The following is a 14735-nucleotide window of genomic DNA, read 5'->3' as shown; positions in this document are numbered from 1 at the left end:
TAACGCACTTTCAATCCACTTTCACAATTGTTTGCAAGTGGATTTTGCTATTCTGCACAGTAAAATCCAGCTGCAAAGTGCATTGAAAGTGCATTATTCTGCTTGTGCGGAAGGGGCCCTTGAGTGCTGATAGCCGATTTTACTGTGAATGTTGTTGTAAACTGCCCTGAGTCTGAGACGGGAAGGGCAGCCTATCAATCAAATCATCTTTTTAAAAAATGTATAAAGAAGAAGAAGACCCTCTGACTGGGGCTCTGGCAACCCTACTCCTTCCCCCTCCACCCCCCCTCCTGGTCACAAAAGTTGTTTTTTTACAGGGACTTCTTTCCAAAAGAGGCGAAGGCAGATTACGGATAAAATCATAGATTACACGCCTTTACTGGAACCAATGCTCTACGTCAGGGGTCTGCAACCTGCGGCTCTCCAGATATTCATGGACTACAATTCCCATCAATTGTAGTCCTGCTGGCAGGGGCTGATGGGATTTGTAGTCCTTGAACATCTGGAGAGCCGCAGGTTGCAGACCCCTGCTCCATGTGATTGAGCAGTGAAAGGCCCAACTCAAGAGAGCAAGACATTGAGAGCTGGCCTGCCTACATTCCAAGCTTGTACCGACCCATGCTCACCCAGGGCAGAGATTCTGGCGCGAGTCTGCTTGAAATCGTCTTATCTTTCCGCAAGCAAGCCCTTGACGAATCAAACCCGCCATTTCTTTTTTCCTGCGGACTTGATTCCAAATGTGCTCGTTCCGAGTCATGTCAGACCTCCTGCGTTCGAGGAAGCCTGTTATGCCTCAGAGAAGACGTTTTTGGGTTGTTGTGTTTTTTTTTCGTACCCTTGGAGTGCCCTAATTATACAGCGCATTGATTTTACAGTGCATTCCTGGATTGATTGCTCTGCCATGCTCCTCCCACAGGAAACATCTTGCGCAACAGCACTTTTTTTTCTCCCGATCTCGCCAACATATTCCCCGAGGTGAATCAATGCCTTTTGCATCTTCTCATCTCTTGTTTTAGTATGGGTTGAGAGACTGAGAGGGAGAGGAGAGAGAGAAAGAGAGAGAGAGAGGAGAGAGAAAGGAAATAAAGATATCTCTGCTACTAAACGAGTGGTCTGGAAGACATCCGAAGAGGGCAGATCGCTTTTTTCCCAGGGAGAAAGAACTCCCCGACTTCCACACAGCACCAGCTAAAACCACCGAGAGCGATACTTTGGGCAAAGATAATATTCGCCTTCTCACGCTGGCCCGACAGTTCCGCATTACGCTCATTGGAGCGCGGAAACTTACACTGCAATTATCTTCAATAAACCGGCCCAGATCAAGAGAGCGAGATCCGACGAACGAGAGCGCGTAATGAAATAAAACACAATCATTACATGGTTTACTAAGCGGAGGGTGAAGGTGATTTAGCCGTTTTTTTATGGCGATGGCATATTTGGAATTAAAGCCGGGGAGAAGGGGAAAAAAAGGACGCGCGGACAATGATTATAAGGAAGACACTTCTATCTTGTCTTATTATACACAGAAGGTCATGCCCGCAACATCAAATTGTGCGGCTTGTTACTTCTCAACACTCTTTCTCGGCCTGGACATACTCCCTCTGGTCCCTCTAAGGCTGATTTTGCACAGGTGACTCAGATGCGTTACGTGAACTTGTGGTGCCTTGTGGTGCCATTTGCATAGCGGGGCCAGGGGCCAGCCGGGATCGTTAGGATCCTTGTGGCAAGAGGCAGCAGGGTTCATGAAGGAAATGCAGTGTTTCCCTGCAAACCAAGCAGCTGAGAATCACCCCACCCAAGAATCCCCTCACCTGAGAATCCCCCACCCAAGAATCTACCCCAGAGAATCCACCTCCTCCAAATCTCCACCCATCCACCTACTGGCACAATATGGCAGCTGCCTGTTAAAGAATACACTCTAATGGCGACTGCCTGGGAACTCCACCATAGTGGTGGATGGAAGGGGGTGGGAATAGAATGCTCCTGCTTACCGTAGTTCACACAGGCAAGCTGGAAGTGTTTGACACCTGGATTAAAGGAAGAGTCACTAATTTAGCGACTTTCATTTAACTCAAGTTCAGGAAAATATAACGGGTCAGGAGTGTTTGGGTGGTGAGTTCTGTGGAAACCTCTTCTTCAAAACACTTTTTAAAAGGGCCTTGAGCAAGCATGCTGTAGTGATTAAGAGCAGGTGGATTCTAATCTGGAGAACCGGGTTTGATTCCCCACTCTTCCACCTGAGTGGCAGAGGCCTAGCTGGTGAACCAGATGTGTTTCCGCACTCCTACTTTCCTGCTGGGTGACTTTGGGCTAGTCACAGTTGTCTCAGAACTCTCTCAGCCCCACCTACCTCACAAGGTGTTTGTTGTGGGGAGAGGACGGGAAAGGAGCTTGTAAGACACCTTGAGTCTCCTTACAGGACAGAAAGGTGGGATATAAATCCAAACTCTTCTTCTTCCTCCTCTGCACCCACAATATGGTCCCTCCCTAGCAACGTTGTCCATAGAAAGAAAATCAAGATATTATTCGGAAACAACACAACCCTGGTCTTTTTCATCACGCTAGAAACCCCCATCTGTCAGTCAGTTCCCCCCAATTTCTTTGCAGATCTAGACACTGTATGAAGAATCCCGTCTCCTCTTTCGAGTCGAGTAACACTTCAAAATAATGGTACGTTGATACTGAATCACAAAGCAATTCCCTTGGACATGTAATGATGTTCCCATAAATAACAAAGGTTTATAATGTGAACCATACAAAGTTCGCATTCATCAAGCAACTTTTCAAAACCACTTGGTGTAGTGGTTAAGAGCAAGTGGATTATAATCTGGAGAACTGGGTTTGATTCCCCACTCCTCCACATGAGTGGCAGAGGATTACCTGGTGAATCAGATGTGTTTCCACACTTCTACATTCCTGCTGAGTGACCTTGGGCTAGTCACAGTTCTCTCAGAAATCTCTCAGCCCCACCTATCTCACAAGGTGTCTGTTGTGGGGAGAGGACGGGAAAGGAGCTTGTAAGCCACCTTGAGTCTCCATACAGGACAGAAAGGCAGGATATAAATCCAAACTATTCTTCTTCTTCTTCTTCTTCCTCCTCCTCCTCTCCTTTTTTTATTTGGCCTGTGTGGAATCACTCAAAGTCAGTACTATCTACCCAGACTGGCAGTGGCTCTCCAGGGCGTCCGGAAGGCATTTTTCAGATTATTTTTTAAACTGGAGATGGCTGCGATTGAACCTGGGCCCTTCTGCATGCCAACCAGATATTCTATTATCGTATCACAGCCAAAGGGAGGCGAAGAGGTTGGGGTTCTCCAACCCTTTCGAGGCATGTTCAGAAACGAAATGAGATCTTGGATTTGCCTTAGGGACCATAGCCAGGGTTGCTTGACAGGGAGACTAAAGTCTTTGGAAACACACAAGGCCTTTCAAATGACCCCCTCTCTACATTCAGTTAAGGTGCGAAGGGAGGGCACAAGGATGCTGGTTGACCCTGCAACTCGACTTGATCTCTGGCTCATGATCATGACATCAACAACTAGAACCAGGGGGCATCCATTGGAAATGCTGGGGGGAAGAATTAGGACTAATAAAAGGAAACACTTCTTCACGCAACGTGTGATTGGTGTTTGGAATATGCTGCCACAGGAGGTGGCGATGGCCACTAACCTGGATAGCTTTAAAAGGGGCTTGGACAGGTTTATGGGGGAGAAGTCGATCTATGGCTGCCAATCTTGATCCTCCTTGATCTCAGATTGCAAATGCCTTAGCAGACCAGGTGCTTGGGAGCAGCCACTGCAGAAGGCCATTGCTTTCACCTCCTGCCTGTGAGCTCCCCAAGGCACCTGGTGGGCCACTGTGAGTAGCAGAGAGCTGGACTAGATGGACTCTGGTCTGATCCAGCTGGCTTGTTCTTATGTTCTTATGTTCTTAACATGCAGAGGAAGTATACATGTGAAGGCGCCATCCCCAGCGCAGTATAGTGGTTAACAGCAGCAGACTCTGATCTGGGGAATCAGATTCAATACCCCATTCCTCCACATAAAGCCTGCTTGGGTCAGTCACAGTTCTCTCAGAACTCTCTCAACCCCACACAGAAGCAAGCTGTGGCAAACCACCCATGAATGTCTCTTGCCCTGAAAACCTTATGGGGTCACCATAAATAAGCAGTGACTTGATGACCCATACGCACAATGTTGGAAACATATTTCATTACTATTGGATTTTGGAATCCCCCCCCCCCCCCGAACCAACACATGTATAGTGTTCAAAATATTCTACAGTGAAATCTCTGAGCTCACCCCAACCTAATGGCCCTGGTTATAGTTGCCCTGGTTATGGTTAGACGCTGACCTTTGTATGATAAGTTTCTTACTACAGGCAAACATACGCTTTCACAAAACCTCAGCAAATGGCTAAACGTGTGTGGGGGGGGGGGGTTTCTCAAAAAATATGCTACACATTTGAAGAGGGGCCATAAAGCAGAGAAACTTGACATTTGGCAGTGAACTACTTCATGCTAAATCAAATTTGAGCACACATAGTTTTGAAGGCCATAATGCAGAGGCATGCAGAGAAAATATATTTTTTTTAACGACCATAGATGTAAATGCTCACATCGTGCTTATCGATTTTGCAATTATAATGAGCATTCCTGGTAAAATAACTTCGCCCTTGCTAATTCAGGGAAAATGAAAACACTACTTAATTGACACTCCGCAAAATTAAAGGTCACCACTTTCTAGGGTTGCTAATCTCCAGGCGGGGCCTGGAGATCTCCTGGAATTACAGTGAATTGCCAGCTTATGAAGACGAGTTTCCTAGGTTAAAAAGGCTGCTAAGAAGAAGAGGAGGAGTTTGGATTTATGCCCCACCTTTCTCTCCTGTAAGAAGACTCAAGGTGGCTTACAAACTCTATTCCCTTCCTCTCCCCACAACAGATCCCTTGTAAGATAGGTGGGGCTGAGAGAGTCCTGAGAGAACTGTGACTAGCCCAAGGTCACTCAGCAGGAATGTAGGAGTGCGGAAACACATCTGGTTCACCAGATAAGCCTCTGCCACTCAGGTGGAGGAGTGGGGAATCAAACCTGGTTCTCCAGATTAGAATTCACCTGCTCTTAACCACTACACCACGCTGGCTCTCAAGATCACTCACCCTCTGAATTGAGATATTGGTATCTCGACATAATAATAACAGAGAGTGCTTGGAAACAACATGCCTCTCTATCCTCCGGCGGCAGCAGAAACAGCAGGGGGTGGGGTGGGGGGGAAAGAGAATATTGGCTCAAAGGCACGGTTCCCTTCTTTAGCAGCGCATAGTCCAGGGAACTGCTTTGCTCTTTCATTTGGGGTAGGGAATTATTTTTGGAACTGTAATATTGGTGAAAGTGCAGTTTGAAGACTAAATCAGCAATTTTGACTATCAAGTGTAATGAGATCTGTGCCTTTAAGAATAAGAATGTACATTTAAGATTTGTGCCTTTAAGGCTAAGTTGATTGGCACAGTTAATAGAATCAGACCCAGATAGTTCTCTGCAGAAAAACTGCATGCCCAGGAGGGAGTGCCTCCTCACGTGTACACAGAGAAACACAAGGGCCGATTCCACACAGCAAATGTGTAATGGGTTGCAGTCATGATAAAGGAACACATTTTCCCGTTTACCCATTCACATGCATTCTGTGCAGGTAGAGTTTGGAGCCCATGGAAACAATCCAGGTTGCTGTTGCACCTGCGCATGAGACAAATTACTTGCCACACATGTGTAGCTACACAGGCATGCACAAATGAACCCCCACAGCTGTACTGATATCCCACGATATGACTGGCTGCATCTGTGTAGCTACACAGATACAATCTGCAAAATAAAGTAAAAGGGACCTCCCTGTGGGGGGATAGGAAATGGCAGGCGGCTTCTTTCTGACTGTGGAGGTCGGGGTAGAAAGGAGGGAAATAAAGCACCTCCTGCCTGGCCATTCACTCAGGAGCAGCTCCAACCTGGGATTTTTCAAAAGGATCACTTGTTTAGCCATTTTCAAAATAACCAAGGTTGGGAGGGAAATAAAATGGGTTATATAGCGTCTGACACCCATTATATTTGCCCTGTGCAGTATCAGTTGAGGAGAGCCCGCTGCAAGCCCAATGTGCAGAGAAGGGTCCCAAGGTAAGTGTTCCATGAATAATGGGCCAATGAGGGTATACTTTTTAATCGAAAGAAATTTGAAATAGCTTTCAAGTTTTCCTTGCAGTGAGAGCCAGCCCTAGTGATGAACATTTTTTAAAAAAAAAATGCGAAAAAATGGTGATGTACCACTTGAAAAGAATGCTGAATCTCCATCCAGGTGATCACAGCACCTTCCAGCTGTGATTAAAGCAGACAGGCGGTACTTTATTATATGCCTATGTGCCTGAAAATCTCCCATAGACCAAATCACCGATATGAATGGTGAGCGGCAGCGCTGTAACTCTTCTTCCAGTCGGTGCGCACAGCCTGTCTGCACAAAATTTGTCACCTGGCAGGCTCAAATGAGCTCTGGTCAGCAACTCGTTTTGCCCAGTGAGCGGCTTAGAGTGGTGGGAGGGGGGTCGGATAAGCCACCCCCTCCCAACTTGGAGGGACTGGCTGAGAAATCCAGACACCTTCTGCTGTCCTGCCTGCCTCTTCCTCCTTACCTTTGGACTGTCTGAAACTACGGAAAAGAGGAGAGCAAGGGAATGGTTAGGAGAAGGCCCTGGAGGTGATCTGGCTCAGTGGAAGATGCTTTGCTAGGCATGCAGAAGGTCCTGGGTTCGATCCCAGGCATCTCCAGGAAAAAGGATCAGGGTAGTAGTAGGGTTACTAACTCCACTTGGGAAGTTCCTGGAGGTTTGGAAAGGTTAATGAGCTACATGGGCTACAATCCCATAGGGCCCACCCTCCCAAGCAGCCATTTTCTCCACAGGGATGTTTCTCTGTTGTTGTAAATTCAGGAAGCCCAAGAAGAAGAAGAAGAAGAAGAAGAAGAAGAAGAAGAAGAAGAAGAAGAAGAAGAAGAAGAAGAAGAAGAAGAAGAAGAAGAAGAAGAAGAAGAAGAAGAAGAAGAAGAAGAAGAAGAAGAAGAAGAAGAAGAAGAAGAAGAAGAAGAAGAAGAACAGCAGCAGCAGCAGCAGCAGCAGCAGCAAGTTCAGGAAGAAGTAGAAGAGTTTGGATTTATGCCCCACCCTCAAGGCAGCTTACAAACTCCTTTCCCTTCCTCTCCCCACAGCAGACACCTTGTGAGGTAGGTGGAGCTGAGAGAGTTCTGAGAGAACTGTGACTAGCCCAAGGTTGCCCAGCAGGCTTCATGTGGAGGAGAGAGGAAAACAACCTCGGTTCTTCAGATTAGAGTCTGCTGCTATTAACCACCACATCATGCTGGCTCCAGGCCCCAACTGCAGATCGGCAGCCCAGGATAGGAAGTGAAGGGAGAGGCCAGTACCCGAGACTACAAGTCACTTTTGGAATTCTGACAAAGGCTGGGGAGCTTGACCACAAAATGGCTGCCACAGGAGTGGAGCCTGCCACAAAATGTCAGGGAGCAAGTATAAGTCGATATGTATAACTGTATGTATCATAATCACTCTAATAGTAACTCTTGAACATATTTTTAACAGGATGCCTTTTAATCTGTCCAGGCAACCAGAAGCCCTGCATCCCTAGTGCTGCCCACTCCAGCAGCTCTTAATGAATGCCCCTCTCAATCAGGGTGTTGAAGCCACATTCACCTTGGTGTTAACTAAGTAGTGGAAAGGGAAGGGAGGGGTGGCATGCAAGGGAAGGGGAGGGAGTGGAGGGGAGAGAGTGGGGGGTGGTATGCAAGGGAAGGGGAGGGGAGAGGAGAGAGTGAGGGGTGGCATGCAAGGGAAGAGGAGGGGAGGGGAGAGAGTGAGGGTGGCATGCAAAGGAAGGGGAAGGGAGGGGAGAGAGTGAGGGGTGGCAAGCAAGGGAAGGGGAGGGGAGAGAGTGAGGGTGGCATGCAAAGGAAGGGGAGGGAAGGAAGGGGAGAGAGTGAGGGGTGGCTTACAAGGGAAGAGGAGGGGAGGGGAGAGAGTGAGGGTGGCATGCAAGGGAAGAGGAGGGGAGGGGAGAGAGTGAGGGTGGCATGCAAAGGAAGGGGAAGGGAGGGGAGAGAGTGAGGGGTGGCATGCAAGGGAAGAGGAGGGGAGGGGAGAGAGTGAGGGTGGCATGCAAAGGAAGGGGAAGGGAGGGGAGAGAGTGAGGGGTGGCATCCAAGGAAAGGGGAGGGGAGGGGGGAAAGAGTGAGGGGTGGCATGCAAGGGGAGGGGAGGGATGGGAGAGAGTGAGGGTGGCATGCAAAGGAAGGGGGGAAGGAAGGGGAGAGTGAGGGGTGGCATACAAGGGGAGGGGAGGGGAAGGAGGGGAGGGGAGGGGAGGGGAGAGAGTGAGGGGTGGCATGCAAGGGGAGGGGAGGGAGGGGAGAGAGTGAGGGGTGGCATCCAAGGAAAGGGGAGGGGAGGAAGGGGAAAGAGTGAGGGGTGGCATGCAAGGAAAGGGGAGGGGAGGGAGGGGAGAGAGTGAGGGGTGGCATGCAAGGGAGGGGGAGGGGAGAGGAAAGATATGGGTGGGCACCATGATGCCCTGCAGCAGACAGTACTGACTTTTTATGAAACAGTATAAGGCAGCTTCATACATGTCCTGTGCTCATTTACACATGCAAGGTGCTATGGTCTCTGAATTCAGGTAGATTCAGGTAGACCATGTCCCCCTTTTGTGCTTCCCTGAAGCATCTGCCTGATAACTGTGGGGAACAGGGTCTGATTCAGGAAGGCTGTTAATGGTTTTTGGGGGGGTGGGGGAGGAGAGAACCAAAGGCCGATGTGCAGAAGGGAGAATTCATGGCTGTATCGACAGGGACAGAGGGGGAAAGCCACGTTCCTTGAAACTGTATTTATTTCTTAGATCGCTGATGGCTCACTTCTCGACTCGCACCGTTTTCAAATCAAACGACAGCAGTAAAGGAAAAGCAACGGTACACACAAAAAATCGGCCGTAGCATTTAAAATGGAGATAAACAGATCTATAGTTAGCAAACCATAATCACCCCATCAGCATAATGAAGCCCGAGGAAAGAAAACGTTTCTTCAAATGCCTCCGAAGCATAGCAAGACCCTGAATCTCATGAATTCCAGAGTGCAGATGATTCCATAGCTGAGAATGGCCACGCAAATGCGGTGACCAGCCAGCCTGGAGAAGAAATCACCTGCAAGTGAATCATAATGAGTAGGAAGGAATTCAATACGTCCATACTTATAAGCACGCCTGGCTAGAAGATTTCTGTGGCTTGCCGGCATCTCCACTACTTCGCAGGTCTGACAAGAAAGCGGGAATGGAGGACTAGTTAGAAGAAGAAGAAGAAGAAGAAGAAGAAGAAGAAGAAGAAGAAGAAGAAGAAGAAGAAGAAGAAGAAGAAGAAGAAGAAGAAGAAGAAGAAGAAGAAGAAGAAGAAGAAGAAGAAGAGGAGGAGGGAGGAGGGAGGAGGAGGGAGGAGGAGGAGGAGGAGGAGGAGGAGTTTGGATTTATATCCCCCCTTTCTCTCCTGCAGGAGACTCAAAGGGGCTGACAATCTCCTTGCCCTTCCCCCCTCACAACAAACACCCAGTGAGGTGGGTGGGGCTGAGAGAGCTCCCAGAAGCTGTGACTAGCCCAAGGTCACCCAGCTGGCATGTGTGGGAGTGCACAGGCTAATCTGAATTCCCCAGATAAGCCTCCACAGCTCAGGCGGCAGAGCTGGGAATCAAACCCGGTTCCTCCAGATTAGATACACGAGCTCTTAACCTCCTATGCCACTGCTGCTCCTAGTTAGATTGCCAGACTAGGACTGGGAGGACCCAGATTCAAATTCCTGCTCATTTGTAAAGTTTACTGAGTAACCTTGGACTAGCCACACTCCCGTCGATCCACCCAGGGTGGGAAATTACCTGCTTCTGAAAAATTGCAGAGCAGAAGAACAAAGCGGCCTCCATGGAATGATGCTCTAGGAATTTCTCCTAGTCTCTATGGTAAAAAACCATAAAGACTAGTGGAGGCAGCCTAGAGCGTCACATCACATCACATCCTCCACAAGCTCCGCGTTACCAGGTACTTCCCTCAAATCTCCCAGCATTTTATGAAGCAGTAATGGGAACCCTAGCCAACTTTCAGGATTGGTGGAAGAATAGCATGATAAAAACGAAGCGAACGGATAGAGCACAGGTGTCAAACTCGCGGCCCTCCAGTTGTTCATGAACTTCAATTCCCAACAGTCCTTGCCAATATAGCCAATGCTCATATTGGGAGGGACTGATGGGAATTGTAGTTCGTGAACATCTGGAGAGCCGCGAGTTTGACGCCCCCGAGATAGAGGAACACTCTGAGGCTGGGGTTCGCAAACTCCTGCATAGTTCAACAGGCTGTCCCTGCCTTGGACAATCCACATGTCCAGAGGCAACCAGCCCTATTTATTTATTTATTTATTTATTTATTTATTTATTTATTTATTTATTTATTTATTTATTTATTTATTTATTTATTTATTTGTTCCACTTTTATACCGCACTCCCCCGGAAAGCTCAGGGCGGTTTACAACATATCAGGGCGGTTTACAACATATGAACTCCAGTGCTAGGAGGCAACATCAAGGGAAGCTCTAGGCCTCTATACCTTGAGTGTTGCTCCCCTCTGGCAGCTTCTCAGCTACTGTGCGAAACAGAATGCTGGACTAGAGGGACCACAAGTCTGATCCAGCTGGTCAGATCTCCTTGGCAGGGGATGGGTGCAGAGGTGGGATCCAGCAGGTTCTCACAGGTTCCCGAGAGTAGGTTACTAATTATTTGTGTGTGCCGAGAGGGGTTTACTAATTGGTGATTTTGCCACGTGATTTTTGCCTTAGTTATGCCCCCTCCTCCTCTCCTCAGCAGTAGCGCACAGAACTTGAAGCAGTCTAGCAGGAGGTGCACCGGCGTGCGTGGCAGCCTGTGCCGGCGTGCATTTGTTTCCCGCCCAAGGACTGGCGCAGTGGCTGCGTCCTTGCCACAGCCCCGCCCAGCAATGCCCTGCCCCCAGCAATGCCCAGCCACGCCCCCGTCATCCCCCGCCCAGCCTCATTGGCGCTACGCCACTGTTTGAATCCCACCACCATGGGAACCTTTTACTATATTTTTTGGATTCCAGCACTGGATGGCTGTGTAGGGTTACTAGATCCAGAGTGGGAAACTCCCAGAGATTTGGGGATAGACCCTAAGGAGGACAAGGATCTCAGTGGGGTATAATGCCATAGCATTATACTATGAGCCCTTTGGGGGAGGGCGGTATAAAAGTGGAACTAATAAATAAATAAATAAATAAAATAATAGCATTCATCCTCCATCACATCCATTTTCTCCAGGGAAACTGTAGTCTGGAGATGATCCCCCTCGAAGTCCCCCTTGGAGGCTGGCTTCCTTAGATCCTGCAGGGCTCTTCTTATTTCTTTATATTGGACCATTTATTCTTGGTTCTAGCTTGGGTGTTTTTGACGCATGCCCTACTGCTTCTAAACGGAGCATTCGCACATTAATTGCAATGTGTGCATGCTAGGCCATGCGGAAGCTGAACCCTTCAGTATAATTCAAACTGCATGCACTTTGGACTACATGCATGGAAAGGGCCTCAAAATATCTAAGGTTGATTCCGCACTTGCGTTATCGACCTAAGTTCGAGCCGCGTTCAACCTAAGTGCTCCGCACAACCACTGGGATCGATGTGGTTTTGTACCAGCTTTGCCCCGTGTAACAGTCAAAATTCCGACTCCAGTTGGGAACTACTACTTCACTTTTCAGGAACCACGCCAACTCAGCTCGATTCCAGTAAAGTGCGCGGAATCTCTGGTGCCAGGAGTCCCCCATTCAGCCAATCACAGCTGAGTGTTTTGGGCATGCGTACAGCTGGCCAATCAAAAAAAGCATACCTTAGATCCCTCCATTCCTGTGGCAGTTTTTTAATAACATGTGTGGGCATAGACGGAACATGGCCGTAGAACAGTAGCCAATCAGAACGGAGCAGCTAAGAGGCACAGGATGATTCCGCCCTCCGAGCTGGGATCAAGCTGGTTGCAGTGGGGAACAACAATGGCTTTGACCTATGGCTTTGACCTTTTCCTTCTCAGGGAACTGGGTCGAACCTATTTTACACGCGTGCGGAATCGCCCTAAGACAGGGAGCAAAAATCTTACTGCTTCTCCTGTTTTCCAAATCTCAGTGCAGCAGCAGATGAGCAGACTTGAGGCTTCCATGTTTTGAATCTATTCACATGGGAGGGCTGTAAGTTGAGGCTGAAGCCATTCAAAACCTTTTAGTCCTAAGACTGGCTACTGTTGATATCAGGCAAATCCAGAAGAAGCCAGCTTTACCAGAGGTCACTTAGCACCTCCATTCTGATTCCAACAATGGCCGTTTCTGCACAGGCAGCACAAACGGGTTACATGAAGCTGTGTTGCCTGTTTGCACAGAGGGTGCAGGGGCCATCCAGGAGAGCTGGGAGCCTGGCAACAGGATATGGCCTGGTCCACACAGGAAACTCTCTGTTTCCCTGCAAACCACGCATCCGAGAATCCCTTTCCCACCCGAGAATCCACCCACCCACCTGAGTGTCGTCCCACCCGAGAATCCGCCCACAAATACAGTGGAATCTCGGTAATCGTCACCTTCAGTTTTTGCCGGTCGCCCCAGACCGGTTTTTTTGCCTTGGTTTTCGCAGGGGAGGGTGTCTCCGTTTTTGACTACGTTGTTTGTGAAAATTTACGCTTTTTGTGTAAATTCTGTGATACCGCTTGTCAAGGTTTACGCGAAATGCGCCTTCTTCGGTTTCACCCGCTTCCTGCTTCACCAGCTGCCGCTGGACAGATTACCGGTGAAAACCGAGGCTCCACTGTAAACGGCACAAAATGGCATCTGTTCAGTGAGTGAGCCTTTGGCACTCAGGGTTATGAACTACCGAGCCCATGGCCCTGCCAGCATGACCAATTGGTCATGCTGGCAGGGGCTGATGGGAATTGTAGTCCATAACATCTGGAGTGCCAAAGGTTCGCCATCACTGGTCTAGAGAATCCACTCTAATGGTGGCCACCTACAGAAACCACCATAATGATGGATATAAGGTGGGGGGGATACAATGCTTCCTGCTTGCCGTAGTTTGCACAAGCAGGCAGGAAGCGTGTGAAACCCCGGGTTAAAGGGAAAACGTCGCTAATTTAGTGACTTTCATTTAGCCCCAATTCAGCAAAATAAAACAGATGAGAAGCGTTTGGGGAGAGGTAAATTTTGTGCGAATTTCTCCCCCGTAATGCTTTTTTTCACACGTCTTAACCCTTTATATTTTGCCTGTGAGGAATCACCCAATCTTCCCCAGACAACGGGCTCCGAATCAGAATTCTCTATAAACGGTGCCTCATTTCTACTCGCCAAAAACCATGCACGACGTTAAAGCAGGAATTCAATTATGCCTTCTGAAGCAATCCATTCTCCGTTTGACTGTTTTTTTAAAAGTATTAATATTAACTGACTAATAACTTTCACTCAATTAAAGCGCGGTTCAGTTGATCAGTGAGTCTATTTTTCCAGCTCTCCCCAGATCAAGCCAATGTAATTCCATCAATAGCTTCAGTCCGTCCATTTTTCTCTTCTTGGCTTCCTGGCTTTTTAATCAAGTAATTCATTCGCACGGATCCAGAAGCTGTTCATTTTAATAAGAATTAGTAACAGAACTGTCCATATTTCACTCATTCCTTTTAAGGCAGGTTTCAAAATGATAAAGATCTCTCTGATATTTTTTTTAAAGCGTTTCTCACAAACTCTTTCCTCTGCAGTCTCCCAACAACCCCACCCCCCCTCAAAAAAACCCCACTCACTACAGGTTTTTATTTTGACTTCTCTGCTACATTATCACACTTTTGCCAAACTTCCAGTTTGTCCCCCCTGGATCTTCTGTGGAATTCCCCAAATTAAAGTGGGTTTGGGAAATGGTTAGGAGTGTCAGCAGCCTAATCCAGTGTTAAAACGCTCAGCAGTGGAGTAGGAGGTTAAGAGCTCGTGTATCTAATCTGGAGGAACCGGGTTTGATTCCCAGCTCTGCCGCCTGAGCTGTGGAGGCTTATCTGGGGAATTCAGATTAGACATGTATACTCCCACACACGCCAGCTGGGTGACCTTGGGCTAGTCACAGCTTCTCGGAGCTCTCTCAGCCCCACCTACCTCACTGGGTGTTTGTTGTGAGGGGGGAAGGGCAAGGAGATTGTCAGCCCCTTTGAGTCTCCTGCAGGAGAGAAAGGGGGAATATAAATCCAAACTCTTCTTCTTCTTCTTCTTCTTCTTCTTCTTCTTCTTCTTCTTCTTCTTCTTCTTCTTCTTCTTCTTCTTCTTCTTCTTCTAGTAATATACCTACTACCAGGTCCAGGTTTTGAAGAGACCCTCAAAAGAGAATGCCCCCGAGCCAGTGTGGTGTAGTGGTTAGGAGCGATGGACTCTAATCTGGAGAACAGGGTTTGATTCCTCACTCCTCCACATGAGAGGCAAACTCTAATCTGGGGAACTGGGTTTATTTCTCCGCTCCTCCACATGAAGCCCGCTGGGTGGCCTTGGGCCAGTCACAGTTTTCTCAGAACTCACTCTGCCCCACTGACCTCACAAGGTGTCTGAGGTGGGGAGAGGAAGGCAATGAGTTTGTTGGTCACTTTGAGACTCCTTA

The sequence above is a fragment of the Sphaerodactylus townsendi genome, linkage group LG05 (assembly GCF_021028975.2).
Source record: "Sphaerodactylus townsendi isolate TG3544 linkage group LG05, MPM_Stown_v2.3, whole genome shotgun sequence".
Taxonomy (NCBI): domain Eukaryota; kingdom Metazoa; phylum Chordata; class Lepidosauria; order Squamata; family Sphaerodactylidae; genus Sphaerodactylus; species Sphaerodactylus townsendi.
The sequence above is the reverse complement of the archived record's forward strand: the minus strand, read 5'-3'. Positions refer to the sequence as shown.